Genomic DNA, 27,984 nt, shown 5'->3' on the forward strand with positions numbered 1-27,984 from the left:
TTTTTTTTCCCCCCTCTCCTTATTCCCCTTTGTGGTATGAAGTGAGATGGAGTGTTTAGCTCCAGGAAAACTTAGATTAAACTGCATTTTTATACACTCTGTTGTTTACTGAGTTTTGTTTGCATTTAGCAGTCTCTCATGAGTAGTTGTATCCTCCAGAATTTAAAAAGTAGTAGTGCTTTTATTGTTATTTCTTTTCTTTCCAACCAGAATGGACATTTTCACCATATTAAAGGGACTTGAACTGCTTTACCAGAATAATTTCTTTGTACGTATTCACATTTAGAAGTCAATGCTGCTTTTTTTTAGTCTATCTTCACAGGCAGTAGCTGTGTTGTAGCTGCGTGTAAATAGAGCATGCAGCTTGTGATACACCAGACACCAGAAATTGTAATGACTGTATTGGGAGAATGTGTAACCAGTATCAGGAAAGTGTCTTAAGAACTTCAAATGGCAAAATCTTCAAATTTCTGTTTTCCAGGTATAGATTTTCATTGCAACCCCTGGAAGAGACCCCTCTGTGGACCCAGTTATAGGACCCTGCCGAAGTATCGGGGACCACAGGCAGCAGGTCTGGGGTCTGCAGAAAGGGGGAACTGGGCTGCATCTCATACCCCACCTCCCATCCACGAAAACTGTAGGTACTCAATTCCTTGCAATGTTGCCACACACCAAGAGCCCTAAAGAGGCTTTGTGTCACCTGGTTTTATTGCCAGAATCATCTTTCTGATTGGGAACACATGTGGTTGCTGCAATGGGGTGTTAAGAAATTGGACCTTCAGCTGGAGGAAAGTGGGCTTTGAGTAGCCTTGAGGAAAGCACTGTGGTAGCTGTGTGGTGTCAGCAACTAGTTTTAATGTTTCAAATGTCTCAGTTTTGTGGAAACAATATACTGTGAGATCGCTTTGCTTTAAATTCAGTCATACGCAGTAAGTTAAGCAGCTGTTCAGCTGTAGGTACTTTCAAATTATTTCCTCTACATGCATGTAACAAACCAGAAGGACTTGGAATATTAACACTAGCTTTCCAGAGCGCTCTGGAAGGGACTTTGTGTGTGATGTGTTAGCCAACCTTCCCTTGTTGCCTTAGATGTTCCAGATCATAGTTCTGAAGATTAATTTATTTTTTTTATTTTCAGTTTATACAACAAAACTTTATTCTCTGTACTCATGCAGAGCAGCGTTCTCTCAGAAAAAAAGTTTACACTGATAGTAGGAGTTGCTCAAGAGGTATCAGGTTTTTGTCTGTGGAGATTCAGGTTCAACTGAGATATCAAAAAAAGTACTTCGAGCTTTGTTAAATTTTGAACCACTAAGTCATTCAGTGACTTGGGTGTTTATAGGTGTTACAGACATTTTCTCGGTGATGGATAGCTTTATGAAACAAAGCTAATCGGACAAAGGCATTGCCACAGCAAAGGTAGTGAATAGCTGTAAGTTCTCCACCTTTCTTTGTCAAATGGAGGTGACACAGATGAGAGTTAAGTGCTTGTATACATCTGTCCTCCTGTTAGCAGTTCCCTTCAGAGCGTATTTCTCAGTACTTCTGAACCTGAACTTCTGCTTCATCAGCCTTGCTTCTTCTGCCCATCTAGGTATAACCTTCAAGAGGTGGATTCGTAATAAATTTTATTAAAGGTGCTCTAATTGGAATTAATTAGATGTATTCCAAGAGCTTCCTACTTGGCAATTCAGTCAGCTGGTGGATAACCTGTTAATAATAAAAAAGTTAAAATAATTTGGCCATCTCAATATATACTGCTTGTTTTTCTACAGGTGAAGAGACCTTGCTTCCACTTGTAGGGCAGCTTCTATCAAACTTGAGTTAATGGTTTGGCACTGAACAGCTTGGCTCTGTCAAGAAACTGACAGCCATTGAGATGTATCTGTGGTCTCTTGACATCGATCATAATTTCACATCTGTTGTGACTTTCGCTCTTTGTATCATAACATTTTGTTTGACACCAGTTGTTTTGGAACATGCGCTTCCTCACTTGTAAACTTCATGCGCTAGAGACAATCGAAACCATACTTCCCATTTTTCAATGGGGCAACAAATGGTAACGTTTAGAGTTCATGTTTTCTTGGATTTAAGGCCATGTCTGTTATCTTTTATGAAGAAATTTTATTGGGAAATCCTATTTAATTAAACTTCTACTTAATTAAATTGTGTTTATCATCTATTCCTCTTCTCTGATCCCTATGCAGCAGCTAATTATATGAAGAAAAGAAGTAAAAGACCTGTTGATTGAGGTTAGTAAAATGCTAAAGCATCTTCTTTACTAATTTTTCTTTTGCCTCATGACCTGAAAGCATGAAATACAGCATTGCACTGATCAAACACCTGTATTTTCATCTCACAAATGAACTTGGCTATAACTCGATGAAAAATTGTTTGAAATTCTCCTAAATGCAGCTCTTTAAAAGTTGAAAGCTGAGTGTTTTAATTTTTTTTCTGTCATGATTTAAATATGAACATCTTCTGAATATTTTGTTTTCCTTTTAGACAGATCCTTTCTGCACCAAAAGTGTAGTTTGGTTAAATATTACATACAAAAGTAAAGGCTTTATTGGAGCAGTTGGTTGGAAACTAATACCTGCCTGCACATTCTTTAAGTTTCAGTCTTTCTGGTAGCCAGCTGGTGTAGCATTGCTGTTGTTATTCTGTGTGAACCATCGAAGGATTCTTGATAATTCTTGATCCAAATCATGTCTTTGATTTTTGCCTTAATTTTCCCTACTGTGGATTATGCAGGAGGTGAATATAGGTATGGAAATAACCTACTGGATTTTGTATAATCCTAAACCAGATCTTGACTGTTTATAAAAAAAAATCCACTTTTAACCTTCCAGTGAACTGAAAACTTCCATGGTGTTAATTTTATATCTGTAATTTGAATGAAGATGATAATCTCATGGCAACAATTAATTCTGAACATATAGCATGACAAATACTATAAAAAGCTTAGCCAGACCGTTTTAAAAGCAATGGCAGTAATCTGCCATTTCTGGATCACTGCCACGCTCTCCTCAGGAATTGTGCTATGACTAGTTTATTCTGATAAGGACAAAATGGCTGCAGATCTAGGTGCGTGCTGACAAACTAATTTTTCTCTTTAGACTGTGTATTGAACTGTTGATTTCTAAATAGAAAGCGTGATGACTTCTTGGTGATACTTGACAGTGTTACAAATACAGCTGCCTGGCTGGGTAAGATAAATCCAGTATGCAAGACTGGAGAAGGGCAGGTACCAACTTCCCCAGACAGCATAGAGTGGCAGATACGATATGTTACTGCAGTGAAACTGGTGTAATTTGGAGATGCAAGGTTTTCCTTGTCCTGTTTCTTGTAAAATAAATTCTAAGGATGTATTCTTCCAGGGATAAGTCCCATATATGCTGATATTTTCTGTATTGAAAAGTAGGAGGCTTTGGGGTTTCTTGTTAAAATGCAATCCAAAGATGTTTAACTGCAACTTTATTTATCAGGATATGGTAGCCTTGGTGATTGTAGGACTGTCTGTTAAATTATTGTTCTTGCTTCTGTAACAGCTTTTTCCTTCAGAAATGCTAAAGCTTGAAAAAACTAACCTTAACTGATCAAGGAACAAGTCAGAGGGTTTGGCATCACAAGGAAGGAAGCAAAAGTAATCTGTAATCTTTGCTTCTCCTTACTGGAGCTCTAATAATTAATTCATTTGCTGTGGGGAAAATGGAAAGGAAAAATTCATTTTGTAAGGACTGATGAAAAGATGAGTATTTTTCCCCCTTGAGTCAAGTAAGTATAAGAAGATATTTCAGTCTTTTGAGACAATCAAAAGTACGCTGTCCACAGGTCTTTGAGTGCCCTAGCTTACACACAGTGAAGATTGTAAGTCACCAGGTACAACAATTAAAAGATCTTACCAAAATCGTAAGATGTTGCCTTAAAAAAAATGGTGGAACGGTGAAGCCTGTTTTACAAAGGCATTACTAACAGTCACTCCATTTTCAGTAAGCTCTCTATGCTGCAAGAGAAGTTAGAAAGCTGTATGACCATGAGCTCACCTAGAAACGTTCTCCCAGTGGATACGCAACACAGAACAAAAAGGCAACAACTCCATAGGTATATTTCTAGCAGGAATTCCATTGGATTCTTACGGTAAAATATGTGGGATTTAATTGGAATGGTATAATAATGACAGATAAAGGAATAAAGGTTCTTTAGATGCTCCAACCTATTGTTTTATATTCCCAGAACAACACGTTTCATGTATTTGCATAATAAGAAGCCATCAGTTTACTCAGTTGAATCATGGATTGTGAAAGCCTTTGAGTTTGTAAATTAATAGTTTTCTGAGAATTGCCATTGCAAACAGAGAATAGATGATCATTATTCTTTTGTGCAGGTCCCTTATCTGTTTGGGTTCACACTGTCCCTGTGAGTTGTGCTGCAATTTATCAGTAGGAAGATATTTCCAGCTCATTCGCGTTCTCTCTTTGTCGGGGCTCTGAATGCGGTAATAGACCTTTAACGGTCCTGGCCAGCCTCGCCTGGGACTTCCACCCACAGCCTCTGACCGGAGGCTCCGTTCCAGCTCGGTGCCTTGGCTTCCTGCTGAGCTGGCTGTAGGTTGGTCTGTCCCTGGGTCCATCGCAGCCCTGCTTCTGCCTGGCTGTGGACCCTGTTGACCTGGACCCTGAACCCACTGGCTCACTTCCCATCTTGATCTCAGAGCTGCCTTGTCACCACACCTGTCTGGCGGTCTGGGCTCTCGGCTGATCCCAGTTGCTGTTCCTGGCCTGCCCGGTTCCCTTGGGTACCGTGGGGCTGTGCCTGGGCTGGTGAGGTCCCTGCCCCGCCGCCCGCATTGCTGCGCCCAGCTCCCACCCCTCAGGGAGCAGGTGGCCCTCGCTGCTCCCTGGCTCTCGTTGCTCAAGTCTTGACTCGCTGGCTGTTGCCATTGTCCGGAGAGGTTGTGGAGTCTCCATCCCTGGAGACAATCAAAACCTGACTGCACGCAGACCTGGACACCCTGCTTCAGCTCAGCTTGCTTTGAGCCGAGAGCTTGGGTGCAACGATCTCCAGAGGGCTCTGCCAACCTCAGCTATTCTGTGGTTCGTGTTTGCTAACACTCCGAGACTGTCTATCTTAATCAGGGTGGAAACAGCTGGTTTTGCCTCCCCTCTACATACTCTAGGTGAAGCTGTCCCACTCTCAAGTTACACCAGGGGAGGTTTAGGCTGGATATTAGGAAGAATTTCTTCACAGAAAGGATTGTCAAGCACTGGCACAGGCTGCCCAGGGAGGTGGTGGAGTCCCCATCCCTGGAGGTGTTTAAAAAGGACATTGATGCGGTGCTCCGGGACATGGTTTAGCGGTGGGCTTGGCAGTGCTGGGTTAACGGTTGGACCTGATGATCTCAAAGGTCTTTTCCAACCTAAATGGTTCTGTGATTTTATTTTGATGCTGGAATAGCTTTGCAGAGATATGTTAAGTCCAAAGGTAAATGCCCTCTGTCTTACCGTGATAGGCAATAGAAATTGTCTAAAAAAGCCCAGTATACTAAAGTAGCTTTTATTGAACTCCTTCCTCTTCATAAAAGGTATATTTAAAAATATGATAATATGCTGTGTAATCTGGGAAATCTCATAGCTGAACATTGGCAACTTCATGATCCATATAAAACACTCTCTCAACCCTCACATCCTATTGCCAAAAACTTCTTCTGCTTTAAACCTTTGTATATCACGTAACAATTTGTCTTGGGTTGCATCTTCAGTTTGTGCCTTTTGAATGGGTATAAGCTTGTCTGATGTTTTTTTAATCAGGAAATGGGAGAAATTGACAGCCTCAAGCTGTCATTGCACACAAAAGCATTACAAGACATGTTTCTATTAATCCTGCAGAAGGAGCACATTAAATTCCCACTGTTCATAATCTCCCATTGGAACCAATATTGGCTAATGACTTTAATGGTATCACACTTGGCAAAAATTAAGCACATCTTTCATCCTTTCCTAAAGCTATTTCTATTTTAAAGCATTGTAGATAAGGAGACAAAGTGGACAAAGAGTGATATTATATGCTGAATTTAAGAGAATACTGTAAAAATGAGTGGGCTATGCTGGCAAATCTGATGGCATTTGTCCAGTGTTTCTTAACTGGCAGACACATGCACTCAGTTCTGACAGCCTCATGATTTTGATGACACTGGGATAGTTTTTTGAGCATGGGCACAATAAGTGGTGTTGAAAAGCTGTTGTTCTCATACTGTGACAGTGAAAACTTGCTAGATTTTAAGCCCAGTGCAACTTTGCCAACAAATTAAGTCTTATATCTTTAGAGGCAGAAGCAATTCTGTGTTTCCTTCCCAGGATAATGACTACTTTACATGGAGCTGAAGATAACAGGCAGTGTGCAATCAGACTGCTTGCTTTGCAGAAATGATTGAGCTGTTGGCCTTCAAAGTCATTGAACTTGCTTCTTCTTTTTGACAATCTTCCAAGCCCAAAGCAGAAGTTATCATTTAGGAAAGCTAGGAATATGCTTTCTGTGACATCTAAGTTAGGTAGGTCCTTTTTATAAAGGGCAAACGGGTTGCATGCCATTTTGTAAACAGGGGTTTGGTTTAATTGTCTGTGTCTCTGTCTGAAGCAATATACAGTTTTATTCTTCGTATGGATAAGCGGGTGACATCTTGCAGAGAGACAGAAATAGAAGCAGCTGTCAAGGATGTGCATGGGTGAGAGACCTCTGCTCTGTGGACCGGTTGCTCATGATGAGGCAGGGGAGTACTTAGATTCCCCAGCTACTCAGTTTAGACTGCTGCCTTGCTGCATACAGTGTGCTGAACTCTGCACCATTGGAGGTGTCCTGAAATGTCACCGAAAGTTAGGTTTTGTATCTTGCTAGCTTCTCAGTAGTTTCTCGTGGCAGTGCAGAAGAATGTAAATGTGATGGTCTTATTCAAGCCACAAGCAAACACAAGATACCAACTATTCTATAAAGAAAGACTATTCTTTGCCCTTATGCTTTAAGAATATGCAGATACAGTAAATACTACTATTTATCCTTAAATAAGGGTTATGTTGTGGGAAATTTCCTCCATCAGTGGCCCGTCTGCATGGGAAGAAAGAATAGAATATATTCCAAATATCAAAATAGCATACAGAGTTAAAAATGGCAATAATAGATTCAAATGGGTGTTAAAAATCGTGTGTGGAGACATGTTCAGGCTCTGGCAAATAATAGCTTAGATCTCACAGCTGGTATCATTTAGGAAGTCAGACTATAGGTAAAATTGAACCAAGTAGGATGATGTCCAGTTTCAACTACAGTTCAAGATTATTCCACTACTGGGCGCTTTTTTTTCTTTTTTCTTTCCTTTTTTATTTTTTTTTTAATACTGTAAAAGCAAGGTCAGTATCCAACAACAGAAGACAGTTCTGTATTTCATTGTGTTTGGCTCAGACTTACTGATGTTCTTTCTCATTTGGGAGTGAAGAAAGGGAACAGTGCTATGATTTAATGTGTTCACAGATGCGAGAAGCGAGTTGTGAAAAACTGAGTGGTAAAAAATGACCAGCTTGGCTGACCCATCATCTAAACAATGACAGGTGATTCACGATGAATTAAAATGTCAAACCAAGTCTTTACTGATGTAGATTGTACAATCTAAAACCAGTGGTAGGTGCATGGGTGAGAGCCCACCTGGAGAGCTTACCTCCATTGTCAGCAGTCTGTAGCCATGCCTAAAGGTAATGCACTTGGCTGCTATTTTTCACACTTCAAAGCCATCCCTTCACATTTCACTTTGCTGGAGATGTGGAGGACATTTTGCAAAGTCTGAAAATAATCACAAGTTTGGGCAGCCATCGATTTATTTGATCCTCTTGGGCCCTTTGATCCTTGGCCCCTTAAAAGGCTGGTGGCCAAGTATCTCCTTGCACTGTCTCTAATATAATTTATTGTTCTGTTTGTGAGTGGATCTCTGCTGGATGGAAGCAGCTAGTCCCTATATGCTTACAAGCACTTGCTGCAGTACATGCTTTCTGCTTCACTAGTCACTCACTTATGACTGGTCCAGCTTCATCCTGGGCCTTGCGAACATCCCTATCTCATGCCAAAAGTCACAGCATTCTCTGTAACCCTAAAGTAGTACCCGTGCTGAATTTTTAAATTTTTATGTTTCTAATAATGAGTACCTCGAAGCTCAGTTCTAACTCTGAACTTGGCAGCCCATTCAGCTCCCCCCCCCTTCCTTTTTTTTTTTTTTTTTTTTTGAGGTGTCTCATCATCTGAGCACTGGAACTTTCAAGACCAAAGTTTTACAGCATTTAGACCTTTACTAATAATGAGTTTTACACCTTAATAAAAGCTCCAGCAAAGCAGGATTTATCTGCAGTTTCTTTAAAGTCACTGAAGAGTCACTGATTTCATTCAGGCATTGTCAGCAGTACAAAAGCAGCTTCTCAACAGTCTTCTGTAAATGAAGTTACCTTAAGAAACAGCTTCCCATTACTTGTTATATAGTTACATTCTCTATCCATATCACATAGTTTGGGTTCAACTAAAATCTTGTTCACTCTACTATAAAAAGCTCGCGATACCATTTCTGTTGCCTGGACAGAGATTAGCAGTGGGGAGGTTTCACAGAACCTCCCTGAAAATGCCTGATCTTTGCAGAATGGACTACTTGTAAAAAGCCTTCCAAATCCTCCTGTTGTTCATACCACAGAGACCAGGAGGGTGAATGATCTGCCAATAAATAAAAATGACATAGCAATCACACTTGCTTTTCTCCGCCTTCTTAGAGGAGTATTTCAGCGTTCAGTAGTAGCTGAACTCTGAAAAGCATTCCAGATGATCGCTCATTGTGTCCAATTATGCTGCATTATGTAGATAGGTGACTGGTGTGCAGCTGTAATTAGAGTTGCATATGTAGGTTCATTAAGCATGGCTTCAGACTATTCCAGAAAAAGAGGGAAGTACTGTGTACTTGGCAGTATGAAAGTGGCTGTTCAGAAGTGCCGGCAGTGCCTGAGGGGCCGTGGGCTGCTGGCTGTGCCCCTTGGGCACTGTGCTGTTACCTGACTGATGGGACAAAGCACTTCAGGAGCCTTTTGAGAAAGTAGGGCTGACAGAATATTCAGGAGGCTTCAGACTCTTCTAAGAGGGGAGGGAGAGGTAAGGGTTAAATCTTAAAATATGTAATCCTGGTTTGAATGTGGGACTGTAACCACAGCTATCTGGAAACCTGCTTTTATGAAGAAAATGAAACACTGTCATTGCGATGTAAAAGTGTTCCTTTCAGAGTCGTCAGCCTGTAAATGGAGAGGAAGTCAGCCCCATGAACAACAAATCTAATGGAATGGTTTTCATTCTGCCAACTGTTGATGTCATGAAATAACAAGGAAAGATGCTGTAAACTGTGCTGTATCTAAACACTGAGTCACCGAACCTAACTTTGATTTTAATTGGGCTGTCTGGAGGATGCGCCTTTGCAGTGTCTAGAAGCACCCATGAAAACTCAAAGGGGAGAAAAGGAATATATTAAAGCAGCTAATTTGTAGCCTGGTGCCAGTCTGCCCTTTCCATTCTCCCTATCAGCAGAAATCATAACGGGCTAATTCCTCCCTGTAAAATATGTTTGTTATTTGTACATCTGAAGCTAATGGTATGCCACACTGAGTGGGAAATGGAGAGGGGCTGGTGCGATCAGAGAAAATAATCAGCTCGTTCCTTTGGAGCAGGGCTGAAAGTCGTTCTGCAAAAACACTGACCCTCACCAAAGGGAGGGGGAAAGCTCTGTGCTGCCACATAAAAAGCAGAGGAATGTGCCTTTTCTATTTCATATTTTAAATTATGTTATTTAAAGTTTTAGTAACAAAATCTGGTGAGAAAGAGGAGCTCTAAATTTCAATCTCCTGTTACCTCTATCAATGCAGGGGCAGGAGCTTTGTTGGGGAGGGACCCCTGGGCAAGGGCGCTGGTGTTTGCACCTGTGGGCTCAGGGCAGTCGCTGGTGCCTGAGCACTGGAGTGTGCTGCAAGCGCTGCCCCTCGCCAGGCCAGGTGGGCTGCGGTGTTGGCTTGCAGTGAGAGGTGTTGCCTGTGTCCTGCAACCTGCCTCCTGCAGCCCCATTGATGGAGGGGTGCCATAAAAAGTGCGTGAAGTCAGCAGTGTCCTTGCAGGAGCACTGCTCCTGGCTGGAAGGTTTGTCTTGTGAGGCCATAGGCAATGACATGGGTGCAGAAATTATAAATAAAGGCATGAAGAGGGGATGTTTGGAGGTGTTCTGTTGCTTCTATGTTGGCTGCTACAAAATACAGAAGTACTTCAGGATTTGTGTTAAAGCCAAAAAAAAAAGGGGGGGGGGAGGAGTAGAACACCAGCAGCAGAGAGCTCTGCTGTCCCTAGGTACTGCTGGTCAGAGAGATCTGCAGGAAGCGCCTTTAAGAGTCTGTGTTATAGCTCCAGTTTTAATTTGTGTTCATTACAATTTTTATCTGTGCACAATTTAGCCTAGCATTGTGAATGTTACTAGCTGCTGGCTGTAATTGTCAGGATTTGTACAAAATGTTGCTATTTGACTAATTAAAGTCTGGCCAAGTATAGAATATCAGACCTTGGGCTCTTCTGGTAATTGTGCTGAGCTTTCTACCTGTTAATTTATTCGGATAAATATTATCAAATGGTGTTGATAATTAACAACTATTGATGAAATGTGCCTATCACCTGTCACCATCCTCTCAGGTTGTGTGTTTCCAGACTGGGAGGCTGAAGCGTTGCCCCTATAGCAGCATATTAACGTGCCCAGCAGGGTATCTGAAAGGGGGAAAAATGAAGCCAAAACTTTTGACTCTTCAGAAGTAAGGCAGAACTGTGGTGTGGTCAGAGCACTGGACTGGCACTTGGAGGAAGTGTGTTCACATCTCAGCTCTCCAGCCACCTCCTTATGTGATCTCATGTAGATCAGTTCTACATGAGAAAAATTGTGGTAATTTCACTTCTTTGGTTTGTTCAGTGGTGCGTAGCACTGGGCTTAAAGGCAGTGTGTTGTTTCTGAGACCTTTGAGCATAGCTCAGAGGTGACAAGAAAGAAAAGCTTAAACTGGGTCCAAGGAGGAGAACGAAGTGTGATACTATGGTTGTAATGTATGGTTGAAGGCTGCTGCTCTTGATTCTAAGCCCCCTGTATTTGTTGTACTGTGCAATAACGCTAAGATCTTCTGGAGACCACACCATAATGTAGGTAGTGATCCTGTACCATGATGTCTGCACCCCTGTTCTGTGGGCACGATGTTCTTCAAACGCAGGTGTTCGATAAGAAATGCACTCCCAGTAATGTGGAGATGGACTGATTGCCAGAGATGCTGTGTAAGCCTTCTGCGGTTTTCCTCTTCTCCAGAGCTTAGAGCTTAACTCTATTTTCGACTGCATCATAGCATTAAAATTGGCTTTGGAGTTAATTTTAAATAGATGAAATTCTAGTCTATTAGAATCTTAATAGTAAATGCACCCAATCTAGCATAGCAGTTTTCTTTTGGTTTTGCACCTTACATACCTTTGCATAGGTAGGGCAGTGGGTGGAACATCTGTTTAATAAAAAAAGCTTGGTGATGGTGTATGAAGAAACTTTTCTTGTCTGGTTCCTTCTGATGTGTGTGCTTTTTCTTCTCTCCAGCACCAAGAGCACTGAAGATTTGCTTGACTGATAGTTCATTCGGGACACCTCGGAGGTAGGTAGGGAAGATAACTATTGACTTAACAGATGATGGTAGTCGATATGAACCAAAAAGATGAATGTATAGCTAAAAATGACATTTCAGATCTTGAAACATTGAGTTTTCTGGGCTGTAAATAGTCTCTATTTAGTACAAAAAAAGTGAAGCGAAACCTTAGTAATAATTCTTTCTTCGGCAGCAATCAGTCTGCTGGGGTATTTTTATAATCCTAGCTATTGATCTTCTGAGGAGCTGTTGTGTTTGAAATAATTATTTTGAAGAAAGATTGAAGAAAAAGCAAGATCACCTTTGCACAAGAGGTTTTTTTCATCACTTAAATATATTCATTGTAGAAATATCTCCCTCAAAAGGAGGTGAAGATTATTCCCAGCATCCAGGGCTGCTTTTTTTTTCTTCTCCATCTGCCAGAAGTTTTGCAGCTGGCACAATTCATTAATTCTGTTCAATGTATGTTCTCTTAAACCAGCAATGAATTTGATAATCAGCATGCTGGGTTTTGAACGTACAGACATCTTTTTACTCTGAGCTACTCATTGGGTATTCCTGTGCATCGCAACAGCTTTTTCCAGGGCTTACTTTGGAGAGGCAGAGTGGAAACAGCAGCATACGGATGGTGTGGTGGGATCTCCACCTCCTTGGTAGGAAACTGGTTAGTGCTGGTGGTGGAGCTCATTGGAAGCTGGCACTGTGTTTAGCTGTTATTACTAACATCAGCACAAAATCTGCTCGTTCTCCAGGCTGCAGATCCACCGGGTAAGTCAGCACCAGCAACGACGGTCTGCTTTTTGCAGACTCTTGAGTCATGAGCAGCCTGTTAATATCCAGAAAGCCGATACTGGGAGCTACTGGCCCTAAGTGGTGATACAAGAAGATGGCGCTATGCTTGAGACGCTTGTTGAGCAATGAATTTGAGTGACCCAGCTCTATTCTTGGCTGCTGGGTTTGGGTTTTGTTGATCAGGTCGCGGCAGGAAAGGCCCAGTTCAATCACCTTCCTGAGGGGAAGATCCTACATGTGCCAAGACAGCTCTGGGCACCAGAGCAGAGCGGGAAAGAGATGGAGAGGAGGGAAGAATTTGTAAGAGGACAGCTGGGGAGCCCTGGGAACACAGCCAGGGGTGCAAGGATGAGGAAAAGTTACAGGGGCAGTGGGAATGAGCAGGGACAGGGAAAACTGAGGAGTCCAAAGAGAGAAAAGTGCATGCCAGGGAGAAGCCTGTGTAAAGTTGCGTAGGGGCAAGTGTGGATAGATACAAACAGGGAAATACAGGCCTTTACAACCATCTCCATAATACACCATGCCGTTGTCACAACTGCAAAGCATACTGCCTACCTCTTCTTATTCTTCTGAAAATTATTGTTGCACAACAAAGCCCCAGTCCTACAAAAGCTCCTGATACATATCCTGTACTTGCATGAATTATGTAAGTCCAGGATTCTGTGTCTTTGTTTGTTTTCCCCCTTGCAGATCTTCATGGAGTACTCCAGGGAGATCCATTTATCAGGTCCAAGCAAAGATTTGTTTTTCCCCTCTCCTCCTCATGAAAAAGCTATCACCAGGTGCCAGTGTTTGGAGCAGCATTGCAGTTTGAATGTGTACAGGACCCGGTTGTTCTGCCATATTCCTGTCAGCTTTCCTGTGAGTGACATACTGCTGCCGCCTTCGTCTTTACATGTGTGTGACATTAAGGGCCGATTTGTTGACCCTCGCATTTTCTCTGAATGTTTCTCAAAAGGATTGAAGGAATGCACACAATTTTTCTGGGAAAAATAACAGCCAGGTGATTTAATGGAGAAATCCACCCTCTCCTTTGACTACCCTGTGCAAATATTTCTGTAGGTGCTGGTGAACTCGCATACGCTAAGGAACTGAGAGCAGCTTGCCAGGATAGGAACCCCATCCTGACATCTTCAGCAAACCAGGACTTCCCATGGGGCAGCATGTCTGCATGAGCAATGGGGGCTGCAAAAAATGGAGCTGTTGGTGCATGGACAAGCTTGCCAGCTCTGTGTCGTCCTTCCACCCTCCTCTGCCCCATCCTCACTTGCCCACAACTCTGTGTGCTCCCCGGGGAAGCAATTTTGAGTGTGGTTGAAGTGAAGCCTTTGCCTCAAATCACTGCAGATGTCTCAGTGATGCTTGCCTTACCCAGAAAGCAAACAGGGCACCTTGTACACACTGCCCCATACAGCGCTGAGCCAGCCTCTATGTTGTGCCCTCCACTGCTGCAGAAGGAGTCTTCTATGCACAGGAATTGTTATTGCATTTATTTTCCCTGTGTTGTTTTCATGTATCTGCATTATTTTGTATGCAGCATGGAAAAACAAAGACATTCCTTTAAATAGTTGTATTCTTTCCTCTGTTAAAAGTAGATTAGCTTCTTCTGATGGTTAATATTAAAAATCATACTAATTTACATTGCTAATGACAGGTTTACTGGCATGTGTGCAACTCTTACTATCAATATAATTAAAAATGACTGTATGTGTGTTCTTCAGAAGCTAGCCCTGCTGAGTTCAGTTTGCAGCCAGTGGGTGCCATTCTGTTGCCTTCATTGGCATTTCAGCTACTCTTCAGCAGCCAGTTACACCGTGTGCTGTTGGTGTTGGTCTTGTTGCTACAGAACTGGGGGAGGTTTCAGGAAATCTGAATTCAGTTTGAGGTTCCACCTCCACAGATTTCCTAAGTACCTTGGGCACAGCAATCGTTGCCCAGTCTCTGCTTGCAAATAGGAACATCAGCCAGCAGGGACTGCCGTCCTGTGGCCTCAGCTCAAAAGACCGTGGTGGGTTGACCCTGGCAGCAGCAAAGCTCCCACCAGCCCCTTTTGTTCTTTATTCTGCTTTCTTTGCACGCACAAAGGTACATTGATCAGTTCTTAATTGTTTAAACCCTTTTGATCAAGAGGCGTTGCCAGCCGGGCAGGATGCAGGGGTGCATCCTTTTTGTTGCTGGCTGTTGAACCGTCTGTCATGTTTCCACTTTAAAATCCAGGATAATTAGCTAAACGTACCCAAGGAAACCCTAATTTACACAAGGTTGCTGAATGATTGTTACAGCTGTTTAAAATTAGCTGGATTGGAGCACTTGTGTTCTGCCTTTGCTGACACCCTCTGGAAATGGTGGTGATCTGGCTGTTTGCTGAAGACAAGAACCTCCGAGACAGGTAAAACATGACCTTTATGCTGCTGGGGCATGTCCTCTCACCTCAACACCTGGGCAGTGTCTGCACAGGAGGGAAGGGAGCTGGGGATGGAATATGGAAAGGTTTTGATCATGTAATTGACTTTTCTCCTCCCCTCCCCCTGTGTGCTGAAACACCTGTAAAAGTGTCTTGCCTTCTGCTAAAAATAAGTAAGAAAAGCAGACTCTAACATCCAATTATCTCAGACTGGGAGAAACCGTTCTGATTAAGGTTTTAAGGCAGCCTTCAAACAGGCATCTGATCAGAAATTATGTCCAAACTGCAAGCATTGGCAGATGTGGAGTAGAAGGGAATGTAGATAGCAGTCATTGACTTGAGAGGTGCACGGGATAATAAAAGAGGTGTTAGCAGATGGAAGATAAAAATGGGGGATGTGGGAAGAGCAAAACCTGTGAAGTAGCTGTTGGTGGAAAAGTGGGAAGCTGTGCTCGAATGGAGATGTTTGGAGGAGTGGTCCAAGGCCACCAGCTTGTGAGCGGAACTGGCAGGGCTGGCAGTGAGGTTGGGATGGCCTCTTCTTGGGGAGGCAGATCGGAAACGGGGTGGCTGGAAAGCTGTTTCGTGGAGAAAATTCAGAGTTTTCCAAGTGTGTTTTTGTTTTCCTCTAGAGCAAACCCAAAACCTTTCTTGCAGCCCCTGCGCTGTACAGTGGCAGGGCAGCCCCATGCCGTGCCGCCCTGGCTGCCCCGCGGCCACGCCGGGCTCTGCCCACCATGCCGGTGCTGCGGCAAGGCCCTGCGGCCTCAGCTGCTCGGTGTCGTTGATCTGGGAAAGGCTGACGGTGCCTCAGTGGCAAAGGCGTCCCTCTGATGGGCAGGAAACCTACCCTGAGCAGAGCAGGGGGCCTAAACTTCTGCCCCCTCCCTAACTGCACCCTGCCTTGCCGCAGCCCCCACGGACAGCCTGCCGCGGCAGGTGGGTCAGGGATGGCTCGGGCAGCCCATGCTGCGCTGCAGCAGAAATGTCTTCAGTGTGTCCACACCATGTGCTGAGTCAGAACCCAAACCCGTGTCCCTCCTTAGCCGCTCGGCGTGGTGTTCAGCTCCGCAGCAGCCCGGGAGCTGGGGTGGAGGGGCTGAGGTGGCTGTCCTGGGGCTCCCCCGAGCATCCCCCAGCATCCGTCACGGGGCGGGGGCGGCTGCTGCTGCTTCCCTGCAGGGATGTGCACGGATTCTGGCCGAGGCCACAGGCTCAGGCTGAGTGAGAAATACACGCTGCAGACATAGTCTCAAGGGGTGACAACATACTGTTCTGCACACCCGCTTTTTAACAGTCCTTTCACAAAGTGCCCTGAAACCCTGGGTTCTGTCTGAATCCAAGAGCTGAGAGCTAATTTATATATTCCCACACACACCCCCAAACACCCACCCCGCTGCCCCCAAAATCCCCCTGCTGTCTCAGTGCCGATTGCACCGTTCAAGCCTTCTCTGAACGACCGCCAGCTTCACAGAGGCTGAGCAGGCAGAAAGACAAAGCCAGCACCCCTCGCGATGCTTGTGGTGATGTGACGTACCTGCTGCATTCCTGGCTGCTGGAGGCAACCAGAGCAGCTCAAGTGCCTTTTTAAGACACTTGCTTTTCCTGTGAAGGAAACGATGTCTGACTTTCGGTAACAAACCCCCCTCCAGAACTCAAGGGATTTGCTGGAATTACTGACATGCTTTTGTCGGGTGCCGCAACGCCGGGAGGGTGAAGGCAGGTAGCGACGTGGCTGCAGTCCCTGCCAGGCTCAGGAGATGTTGCTCCCCCCTAACACCCATAATGACACGTGTGTCGCGTGTCGAGCCCCAGAGATGGGCACTGAGCGGGGGCAGGGAGGGAGCAAAGATCCCAGCTCATTTTCTGCAGATGCTCTGCAGCCAGAACAGCCGGGGTTTCTTTCTGTGTTACCGGATTTGGATGTGTGGAGGGACCTTGGCAAGGAGCAGTGGTGCTTGCAAGGGGACTCTGTTGTTTGTGCCAGCAATCAGAGCTGAGTTAAGGGACTTGACACAGAGAGGGGACGAGGACACTGAGCTGATGTGCAATTTAACGCAGTATGTCAAAGGCAGAGAGGGTGGCTTTGGTGGGGCTTAATGGACTGTCCTTTAGAAATGCAGCTTGCCTCTGGGAGCGACGCGCTCACCCGGCCAAGCCAGGAGTGCCTGAAGTGAATTAGGCTGTATAATTTCAGGTTGCTTTTGAGTCAAAGAAAGTTTTTGGAGATTCATTCTTTATTTATTCATGTGTTTTGTTTTGCTTTGGAGAAAAAAAAAGGAAATTTCCTGCAAGATGAAAAAAGATAAACCACTTTCCATCTCGCTTGTAAAAAGCGCCTCAGGATTTTTATGAATTCCTTGTTACAAATTGCCAGCAAAGTTAATTGGAAGAGTGGAAAAAAACCCAGGTTGGTTTGTTTTGTGGGTTTTTTTGCTTTACATGAATCCTTGCCTTTGCTTTGCCTAGGTGCACTCAGTGCCTGTGATATTCAGTGTGTCCATGTGCAGAATAAAAATGGATTGCTCTGGAAAGTTTAAAAAAAAAAGGCAACAAAAAACAACCTTGAATTGTTCAAAATAATTTTTGCATTATATCTCTTTGGCTTAAGGCTTGACAGTACCTCAGAGGTACAAAAAAGACGAAGCAGCCCTCCTTTCTCTAATAAAGAGAATTGGAGCAATAAGCAAAAACAAGCTTTTGTTGTGCCCTCAGCCCCGGCTGCCGGCTGGGACTGAAAGCGCCCAATGTTTCGTGCTTCGCTTTTGCTAGTTAGAGTGGCTGGTTCCAGGTGCCGGGGGTCTGCCCCACGCCAGGAACGGGAAGGCCCCCGGTGCCTTTCAGAGCCCCCTGTGCCTGTTTGTATCTGCATCTCCTCACAGATGCGTGGTAAATTTATTAACCATCTCTGCTAGGAGGTTTTTCTTTTGGTCTGGCTCTTGCGGCTGTGGAAGAAGCAATGATCCATGCTGAGAACAAACAGGAGGTAACAGGTTTCAACATGCTTTACTGCACGGGAATTACAATGGCATGGCAGCTATTATCATTCATTTAGGGGCATGGAGGCTGACGTGGTGGAAGTAAGCTGCTAAGGTGAAATGTGCTCCATTATTTTCAATAAGAGAAGTGCAGAGCATAAACAGATCTGTATCTTCAAAATGATTGGCAAAACAGTGCTGGATTAACTACTGCATAATGCCCTGCTTTATTTACAACAGCTCTGGCTGTGCACTCATATAACAAATGTGCCCATGTGTAACAAGTGTCCCCACCTGCCGCCAGGCTGGTGGCCCCGGACGCCAGAGCCCTGCAGGTAGGGCAGTAAACAGGGTTCTTCTTCAGGCTCCTTTCTGAGCTCAGCGCAAGGGTCATGCAGTTTATGTCGTTCTTTGGCAAGCAGCGTCCACAGCGATAAACCAGAGTAAAAATAACTCCGGTCTCCTTCCTGCTGCCTGATGAAGGTGTTTAGGGTCAGGATTCTCTCTCAGAAGCTGTGTGCCGTACCCGCTGCTGCATGGTCCGGTCTCAGTCAAGCTCCTTCAGGGCTCTTTTCATACCAATAAATACAATCATATGCAGGCTGGCTTGGGGCTGGACGGTACCATTATATCCCCGGCACATTCCTGAATGGCAGCCAAGGTTTCCTGCCTGGTAAAGAAAATATATAGCGGCAAGTTTTATGACTTACTGAGACTACGGCAAAGGATGCAAGGTGGAAAGTCTTTCTTAGGGTGCGTTCATTTTCATGTGAGTCTGCTGCAGTTTAAAATAAAAAGGTTATCCATTTTCCGTATGTGCTGGAAAGCGTATAGGGTGTGTTTCCTAGCACGAGGGACTTCCCTGGCTGGGCTGACAGCTCGCTGACCTGGACCTGCCATCCAGCAGCTGGGCCCTGCTCACCCCCAGCTCACCCCGCGGTGCTGCTTGCTGGCCTCCGCAGCAGTGGTGCTGGTGGCAGGGCCTGGCATCACCCGTGGAAAAATCCATCTGGTGTGAGAGGGAAAAGAGCAGGAGGACCCATGGGGGGAGCAGAGGGCTGGGTGTCACAGTCCAGTGACTGCAAGATTAATGCTCAGCTGCTTTTTGTCTTGCATGAAATACCCAAGAGGTGAGGAGCTAAAGGAACCAAGCGGTGACGGTGCAAGTACCTTGTACTGGCATGGCGAAGTCGGTTGTGGCAGTGGGTTTTGACTGAGCATGACCGGAGCCGTCAGCCAGGCAGCAGTGTCTGGTTCTGCCCCTGAGATGCTGCCCAAGCTCTGTGCTGGTGTGCGCAGGGAGGGGGAGAGGGCACAGGCACCGCCGTGGGGCACAGCCTGGCGGCACGGGTGGCTTTGGAGAGCGTGGGGACACGGCTGCCCGATGGCCAAGAGCCTGGTGGCAGGGAGCGAACCAACCTGGCTCCTTCATGACTTGGGGAGAGCAGATACCTCCTGCCTTCGCTCACCTCAGGGCTGCAGGTCTGAGCGGAGCAGAGCGGCCGGGGGGGCTTCTGGCCACCGTCACCCTCTCCCCCAGCTCCACCCACTAGTTATTGTTAGGTTAAACAAAATCTTGTAGTACAGTCTTCCATCTTTTAAAAATTTTGCTGGTTTCCTCTGCTCTCTGCCTGGCGGGGAAGGAGAAACAGCAACACCCACCTTACCTCCCCTCAGCGTCCACTGGACCAGGCAGCTCCTGCTGCAAGTGCTCCCTGGGCAGGGGGCTGCCCAGCTTCTGGGCTGCACGCAGCGTCTGTGTGTCCTCCGCTCTGGATCTGCTCCTTTACCTCTGGGCTCGTGTCTGATACAGTTGGCCTGAGCTGGACACGCCACGTTAGCTGAAGTGCCGTGTTTTGACGTTAGCGTGGTCACGTTTTGGTGTAAGCACCGCCAGGCCATTATCGCCTGTGTGCTGATCACCGTGATTCACCTCCCTCGTATCCCAGCAAGGCGCGAGAGCCCTGTAATCCTTTTCTTTCAGCACATTAGTGTAAAGCCTCATGAATCTCTATTAAATTTGAGAGAGAACATGAAGATAGTTTGCAGCTGCCTTGTTGATTTTATATTTCCTCTCATTGTAGTGCCTTGCCGTGAAGCCGAGAATTAAATGGCTAATAAGGCATCTGCTCCAAACAGGAGTCTCAAGATTGTGACAAAAACAGCTTACATCAGGGTTTGGGTTATTAGTTTTTCTTTCCATCGTATAATCGTGTTATTAAAATCTTCAGGGACACCTGATTAGAGGTAGGGGCTGTCAAAGCCAGCATAGCTGGCAGAGCACAGGAGCAGGTAGCAGCAGTGACAGGTGGCATCCCCGTGGCTCGGCCGGCGAGGTGGCTGCAGCCAGGGGGGCACGGGGCCGGTGGCCACTGCCCTCTGCGGCACCTGGGATTGGTCAGCTGAAATCCACGAAAAAAATGCCACCGAAAGAAACCGCGGGTGCTCCATTTCGGAGTCACGGCTGGAAAAGGCACTAAAGCACCTCCTAGCAGCCCTCCGGATGGGAGAAGGCTCGCCCCTGGAAGCATGCGGTGGCCTGGGCCGGGCCAAGGTGGGCTGCGCACCCCAGCCACTGGGCTAGTGGTGGGCGAGCAGCAGCCTGGGCAGTAGCAGCGGGCCCCCGGCATACCGCACGCTTGGCTGGTGGCATCCAGCAAGGAGCCCGAGTTCCGCATGTGCACGAGCCCGGGAACGAGGTGGGGGCTCAGAGCGCTGAGCGGGGCGCAGAGCTGCGTGGGGCTTTGCCAGCCCCGAGTGCCTCGGCAGTGTGCGGGGGCGGCAGGAGCGGGATGGGTCTGCCTCAGCGGGAAGGCTCAGTGGGGCATCTGGGAGAACAGAAGATGGACTGTCTTATTTTGACTCGGGTAGAGATAATTGATGCTATTTTTTTTGATCATTCTTTAAAAAATGTTAGAAAATACAGTGTCAGACCTGTCACTTTCATGTTAATTTGAACTCCAAGTTCATACTAATTCAATTAATTAAAGCTGTAGCGTGATGGGATGGGTCTTATCCATTGTGACTCCGGCCTTCGTTGCTATGATTAGCAATGCCTTGAAGATAAACCACTTTTTCAGATGCACTGGGCATTGCTGCTCTTGTTTCCAGTTAGAGAGTTGCTTATTGCAAGGGTCATGAAGTCACTGTGACCGCTACAGTGGTGTGCTTGGGAAAAAGCAAATATTTTTCTTATTAATGAAATTGCATCCATTTTCATTAAAATAGCTCTCTCCTGCTTTGTTAGGACATTTATATATTATTTTTTTCTTCATGGGAATTTGTTGTAGGCCGGTAACACGCATTTTTAAAGAGGAGGTGTAGGTACTAATGCACTCAACTGCCATTATAGGCAAAATGAAGCTCGGCTCATTGCTTCCAGAAATGAGGTCACTTTGGCTTTCCAAGTTAAAAAAAATGTTGACAGCGGAGTAATGATCATCCCGTGTGTGAAACAGCCTGACTCTGTTGATGGCTTTGTACAAAAGCCTTGTCTGCCGGGTATTTCTGAACGCGAATATTCCTGGCGGTGTTCAGCTATTTCTTCCTGACGTCTCGGGTGTGGTACCCAAAGCAGAGATGCCACTGCAGCTCCGTGCTGCTGCGGGGGGCGTGCAAACCCGAGCACTTCATGGTCATTCTAGTGATTAAACCTTCATTAAAGTTCACCTTTACCGTCTTCAGCCCCTGAGTTTTTCAGTACAGTTCTAATTAACTTTTAAATGACAGCTAATCTCTAATAAGCAAATGTGTTTGCTAGGCTTTTGTCTACATTGAATCAAATTGAGGCATATGGATATTTTAATTCTTTTCTTTCCCACCTCCTCAGGCTTAATGGGCAGGCTCGCCCCAAATGTCACCAATTTCAGGGACTAATTAGACCCATATTTTGTAGTAGAGTTAAAATATCGTCCAAAGGACTCTGCAAGAGATTTTCTGCTCTGCCCTAAACCTCCAGCACTGTGTGAATAAGAAAGACACACGTTTGTACCAACAAAGACAATTTTGACAGATCCTGATGGATTGGTGCGATTTGGCGCTTCCTTTTTTTTTTTTTTTTTTCCCCTGCAGATTAAATTCGCTGTTAAAATTGGAATTTGCTGTGTTAGAAATCATTCCAATGCATAACCTTAGCTTCTGCTTTTGAATTTCTCCCGTAAACACTGCGAGGAGGCAGCTGCTGAGGAGGGAGGAGGGTTGCCTGCCTCCTGGGCCCCACAGAAGGGGTCGGTCCCTGCAGCTTCCAGCTCCTGCCTCTCCCCCTGTAGCCACCACAGGTGCCTCCAGACTGATGTCAGGCCTTGGGTGGATTGTACAGGTACATTTTACTCTTATAAAACTCTCAGGATGGAAAAAACAGTACACTTGTCCTCTCTCAGCCAGTCAGACATTCCCGTGTCTGCTTGCTGCATGCTAAAACCCTTCCTCTAGGCTTTTCTTTCCCCTCTCCTTGGAAAGGGAGAGCTACGAAAGCTTATAGGATCATTTCTGGGATGTGGGAAATCGTAGGATCATTTCCAGCCCACTTCAGAGAGCGGCCTTCGGGTGAGCTTGCTTTGCCAAGCACAGTGGATGTTGGCAGCAGGCTGAGATCTTCTCAATGCAGGGCTAGTCCTCCCCTCGTCTTCACATGAGACAGTCCTGCTATGAACTGACCTCAAGTGTTCTGAGTATCGCTTTTCTTGGCTCACAGTTCTCAAAGTGGCTACGAGATGTTTTCCCAGTGTCCTGACAGCAGTGCGCTCTGCAAAGGCTGTGCAGGCTGGTTTTCCTGGTTTCTTACTCTGGATCTCCCAGTTTTATACCTGTGAACACGTATCCATATTTCTCATGCTGCTGGTAACTCCACGAGGCTGTTGGTTTCCCACCTCCTCTCAGCCAAAAGTCTTTGTGCTGCAGTTGTGTCCCCTGAGATGCAGGTAGGCACTGCAAGTCCAAGGCAGGTAGTCACTTCACTTCCATTTTAAACATCTAATTCTGCCTTCAACAAGATTGGTCTTCACCCCTTCCCCTTTGCTCCCACCACATTAGCGTTAACCACCTTCCATGTCTCATCCCTTTGGTTTTAGCATGCTCAGATTAACAATGACTATGTTCAGTGAGTAAGAAAGAATACATATATTCCACTTGACTTTGCTAGTGCTGTTCAGGTCAATGGGAAGAAATTTTTCTGGTGATAAAGGAAAAGGCCATTTAAAAATAAAGCTGTGATGGCCTGTGCTGCCAGCACGTGAACTGAAAGGATGAGTTTATTTTGGGAGTGTTAACTCCCCTCTAAAATACTTCACTGTTTCTAGACACAGCAGGTACATGTTTGGCTTCAGCAGCTCCCAGAGCAGGGCAGTGTTGGTGGCCAAGGTGAAGAGTGATGGAGAGGCTGATGGTTGGGCAGGCGCTAAAGCTTGGGAGAACCCAGTTTCCAGCTCTGTCACTGAGCCCTGGGTTGATACCTCAGTTGCGGGGAGTCTTTCCCCATAATACAGCCAAACCGAGTTCTGATGATAGCGATGCCCTACTTCAGCACCAAGATGAAAATATCGTGAAAATTAAATATTTTGAATGGATAATAAATATAAAATAATAAATGGATGAGCAAACAGTCTCACCTGCACTAAGCATGATGTGGACAGTCCCACCCAGCTCAGATGGGGCATCACAGGGTGCAGGCTGTGGGACTGGAGCTCGGCCTTGGGCGGGGATTTGGAGGAAGGTGAAACTTTAGAGTGAGTCACAGAATTAAAAATTCAGCCTTGGTACAATGTAAATGAGACCTATAGAGAAGAAACGGCTGTAGGGTCCTCAGGAGATGCACAAAATCCGGCCAAGGGTTGGTGAGATCCCAGCGGGCAGGAGTGCTGGGGAAGGGTAATACGGCTGTGAGAGGTCTCTGGGGGGAAAGGGAGTGCTGGGAAGGAATATGAATTTCTGGATGAGAATACAAGCGGGAACAGAGAGAAACCTTGCTTCAAGGGAGGTAGCCACCCTGTGTTGGGGGATGCAGTTAGAGGTCTTTCCCATCTCCTTGAAGCTAGAAAATAGGTGATGCCAGTGTGGGTCATGGCCAGGCAGGGAGGCTGTAGCATTTGGCGCCTGAAAGAGACGCCTCCAACTTGGGCTGGTTGCTGTTGCTCCCTTTGACCATGGATTAGGCCACCTGGATCACATCACTACGGTCTTCCAGCTTCACCTGACTTCTAGTCCATTAACCCTGTCTGATCAAGGCTCCAGTGCTGATTCTAAAATCATTTACGGAGCAGAAGCAGCTGCCTTGTCTCCTAGGAGAAGCTGCGGGAGTTGCCCAGAAAGCGCAGGCCAGACGTATGGCAGTGTTACTGCGAGAAGCCAGCTGTGGAGTTAATCTGGGAGGCTGCTGACCTGGTTCAGCTCACGCTGAGGAGATCCATCAAACCCCTCTTGGTGAGGATGTATCAGCCCTGCTTCACAGGTGGGAAGCCGAGAGGGCAGACCCCCCTCGTCTTGCTGATGGCCTCTGCCTTTGCAGGGGGCTCCCTAAAGCCGAGCTTGTTTTACAGCTCTGCCTGCTTACTGCTCTTTTCAACACCGAGCAGTTTGGTTAGAGCCTGTGAAACACCTGGTGGGGCAGGGCCATGCCCGGGGTAAGGTTTGTGTCTCCTGCACGGCAGGTAACCTTCCTTCCCACCCCTGCGGTCTGCAGCAGCAGCCCCAGGCAGGAGCGCCTGGCCCAGGGGGTGCAGAGGCCCCCCCAGCCCACCCTGCTGTGCAGGCGGCCGAGCACAGGACACACGATGGAGCAGAGAGCCAAGCGGCTTTGCCCTGGTAAAGGTCTAGCTTGTTCTTTCAGTGACATGAAGACAGATGGCAAATGATCTCCTCCCAGGCTCTGGGATCCCTTCCTTGCTGCTCGCTGTAGCCATTTCTCCTTCCTCTTCCCCTCCCCACACTTGCACTATATTTTTGTGCCATAGGATGTTAAATTATGCAGTAGGAAATTGTGAGCTGGTTGGGCCAGGGGCAGCAATTCCAGGACAGAGCTCCCACGAAGGGCTGAAACTCGTGCAGTGCTGCCCACCGACCTGACGAAGACATCCTAATAGTGTCAGGTGAGGGGGGAAATGGAGCAGGGCAGGAAACCTGTGCTGGGCACAGCCAAGAGCCAGTGGTGGGGGTGGCTTGAGAAGGGACAAGATGCTCTGTGACTGTCTGTGGGGTAATCAGGAGCCCTCTGCTCAGCACCAGGGAAAACCAGCCATCCAGCCTGGCTGCACCTCTGTGATCTGCCTTCAGGTGTGCTGGGAAAGAGAGGGGAGCAAAAGGCACAATTCAACCTTCCTTTGTGTTTCAGGAACAATTATAAAATACAAATGTTAGGAGCCTGACTCTGTGACACCAGGCTCGGGAGAGCGGTTGAATGCTGCAGTCTGCTGTCATGCTCTGGTACCGACTGACTCGCTTCTCCCCGCTGAATTAGTAACTTGTTTGCTCAGGCTCTGCAAGGTGGCGATTGCTGGAGCTCTGGGGTGTTGCGACAGCTAGGAAAGGTCAAGACAAAACCTCTTAGCTCAGTATCTGGTTTGCTTGTCATGACCTGGGCTGGCAGGGCTGTCCTGTACTCTTAAAACACACATCCCCACCCCAAACCCCTACAAAGCCCATTGAGCAAGGGATCAGAAGAACCTCCAACATAACTGACCTGTGCCACTAAACTTCCACTTTAGCCTCACTACCAGTGCTCGGATTTATCGCAGCCATTTCCCCCAGCTCCAGACCTGTTGCTTACGCTGGGAGCAGAGATGCCATGGTACCCAGAAGATGCTCAGGGTAACTGGGGATCTGAGAAGATACTTCAGTCTGTGGCCGGCTAAGAGTCCTCAAGTGGTCACAGAATTAAGACTTGTACCTTAAGTACCTGAAAGTCTCATCAAGCAGAACCTGTTCATGTGGGATTTGCAATTTACGTTGAAGTCTCTGCATTTATCCCTTAGACCTTTGGGTATCAGGCTGATGTGCCCACTCTGAGGATGGCTCCACAACACATTACATACCAGCTTGTCTCTTGCTGCTTTACAATAGCATTCAACGGGATTTAAATTAGCTTCAGCACTCTAATCGCGTTGCTTTCATAACAGCAGCAAGATAACTCCCAGGCGTCAGTTATGTAGCCTCTGAGGGAAAGAGATTTCAGATGTGTTCAGCAGAAATGCACTGTGTGAGCCGTGGTTATAATTTCATTAACAGGATGCTGCACAGCTCCTACTGTGAGTCGGAGGAGATTAGCATTATAATGGGGATCAAGTGCCTTTCCTTGTGTTGACTCCACTCTCCAGCCTGCAGGAGGATGAGCTGTCAGAAGATGTGATTTTCAGACCCCTGGCCCAGCATTTGACCCCCACATCAGACTTGGAGAAGGCCGAGTGCTGCACCGCCTGCAGTCAGCCGGGGGCTGGGACGGTCGCCAGTGTCCTCTGCAGGGAGACCCCCCGGACTCTGGCACCCGGTGCTCCGGGGCGAGAGAGTGCTTCCCTCCCAGGGAGGCCCCGGCAGCAGCGAGGCCAGACCCCCAGCAACGGTCAAGCAGGGCACAGCTGCAGGGGGTGTTCAGTGGGGCATCACTGGGATGCTGCGAGGGAAGTGAAGAGCCGAGTACCAGCAGGATGTGCCTGCCACCCCTCACAGCCCCGGGCCCATGCTGTCCTGCTGTCCTCTGGCAGGAGTTTGCTCTGTGATGGCCAAGGCACGGCCCTAGCAGTACAAACCTTCGCTAGGTGCTCAGGCAGGCTCCGGCTGGATTTGGGCTGCTTACAGAGCCAAGAAGCCTAGATTGACTGTCTGGGCTCCTCCAGCATCCTGGAAATCAGCCACCTCCTCTCCTAGCATGGAGAGGCTTCAGCATGTCTGGCTCTTTGGATGGGCAAGTGGGTATCCTGGGGAAAGGGAAGCAGGGCGGGTATCCATGCAGTGCAAGCCCTGGATCCTTGCCAAAGAAGACTCACAAGTATTGACATTTAACTCCCCTCCTGCTTTGCAGACAGGGAAATGCAGCCCCAGCATGCTGGAGCTGTACAAGGCTGACATTTCCAAAAGCCCTGCACAGGTCTTGCTCAAATTACTGTGTTATCCCTGGCCGTGAGCACTTTGCCAAGCACTTGCAGCGCGCATCCTGTGGGAAACCCCAACCTTTGCATTAGCATCACTGACTGTGCATGTAGGAAAGACGCACAAAGCCCGTGACCTGCAGGCAGGAGAGCTGGGCCAGCCCAGCCAGGGTTCCCACAGCCCTGCCAGTGCTGGCAGCCAGATCCCAGCCCTGCCACAGAACCATCGACGAATTTCCATGGGGTTGTTTCACCTTCATGTCACACAAGCGATGGGCATCAACCACACTACCACAGTGCAGGCGGGAGGCAGGAGCTTTCCTCTGACTTTGAGCAGTACCTGAGCATTCTTCGAGCTGAGCACAGTGGCCCAGTCCAGGCACAGGCTGTGCACACATCGGCGTACGTGTAACCCCCGCCGGGAGCAGCAGGCCCCTAGGAGGGAACAGGGACGCATGTGGGCACCAGCAGGCCCAGGGCACAGAGCTTTCTGTAGAAGGTTTCCTATTGCTTTTTCAAGTACTCCAAATTTAAACAAAGTTTCTCTGGGATTTCTCCTAGAACTCCATAGCTTCTCCATTGCTATAGCACCATTTCAAGTCCTTTCATGTGCAGGAAGCCCCAAGGCAGTTGGTTTTACTGAGCAGATTTCTCACTTTATCATTTACTCCCATGGTTCATTTTCTTCAGCTTGTTTTATGCATTTCAGTTCGAAACAAGATTTAACTAAACCTGTCAGTGCCAGGTTCCGACCCAGCAGATTGCCCCCAGCCTGGGACCCTCACCAGGGGCCATTTCCCCAGGAAGAAAGTGGCCTCGGCCCTGCATGGGCTGCAAAACCAGGGCTGAGCTGTCCCTGGAGGCATTTCCCACCTTCCAGCAGCACTGGGCACCATGTAGCAGTTGAAATGGTCTTTGCCTTCGGGATATCTGACTTCTTTTCACAACTGCCTCTGCTGCTGGCTGCTCTGCACCTCATGGATGGGATCCCACCAAGGCTGCTGACCTCTCAGCCTTCCCCT

General features: G+C 46.8%; 1 long non-coding RNA gene across 1 annotated transcript; it reads right to left on the minus strand.

Annotated features, from left to right (window-relative positions):
• Positions 1 to 8,209: 8,209 nt before the first annotated feature.
• LOC308071846 lies at positions 8,210 to 27,175 on the minus strand. The gene is made up of 2 exons (XR_013931333.1): positions 13,625 to 27,175; positions 8,210 to 12,523 (listed from the first exon to the last, which is right to left on the minus strand). It is a non-coding gene; the product is annotated as an uncharacterized lncRNA (long non-coding RNA).
• Between the last annotated feature and the right edge of the window lie 809 nt (positions 27,176 to 27,984).

Source organism: Falco punctatus (assembly GCF_963210335.1).
Source record: "Falco punctatus genome assembly, chromosome: 1".
NCBI classification, from domain to species: Eukaryota; Metazoa; Chordata; class Aves; order Falconiformes; family Falconidae; genus Falco; species Falco punctatus.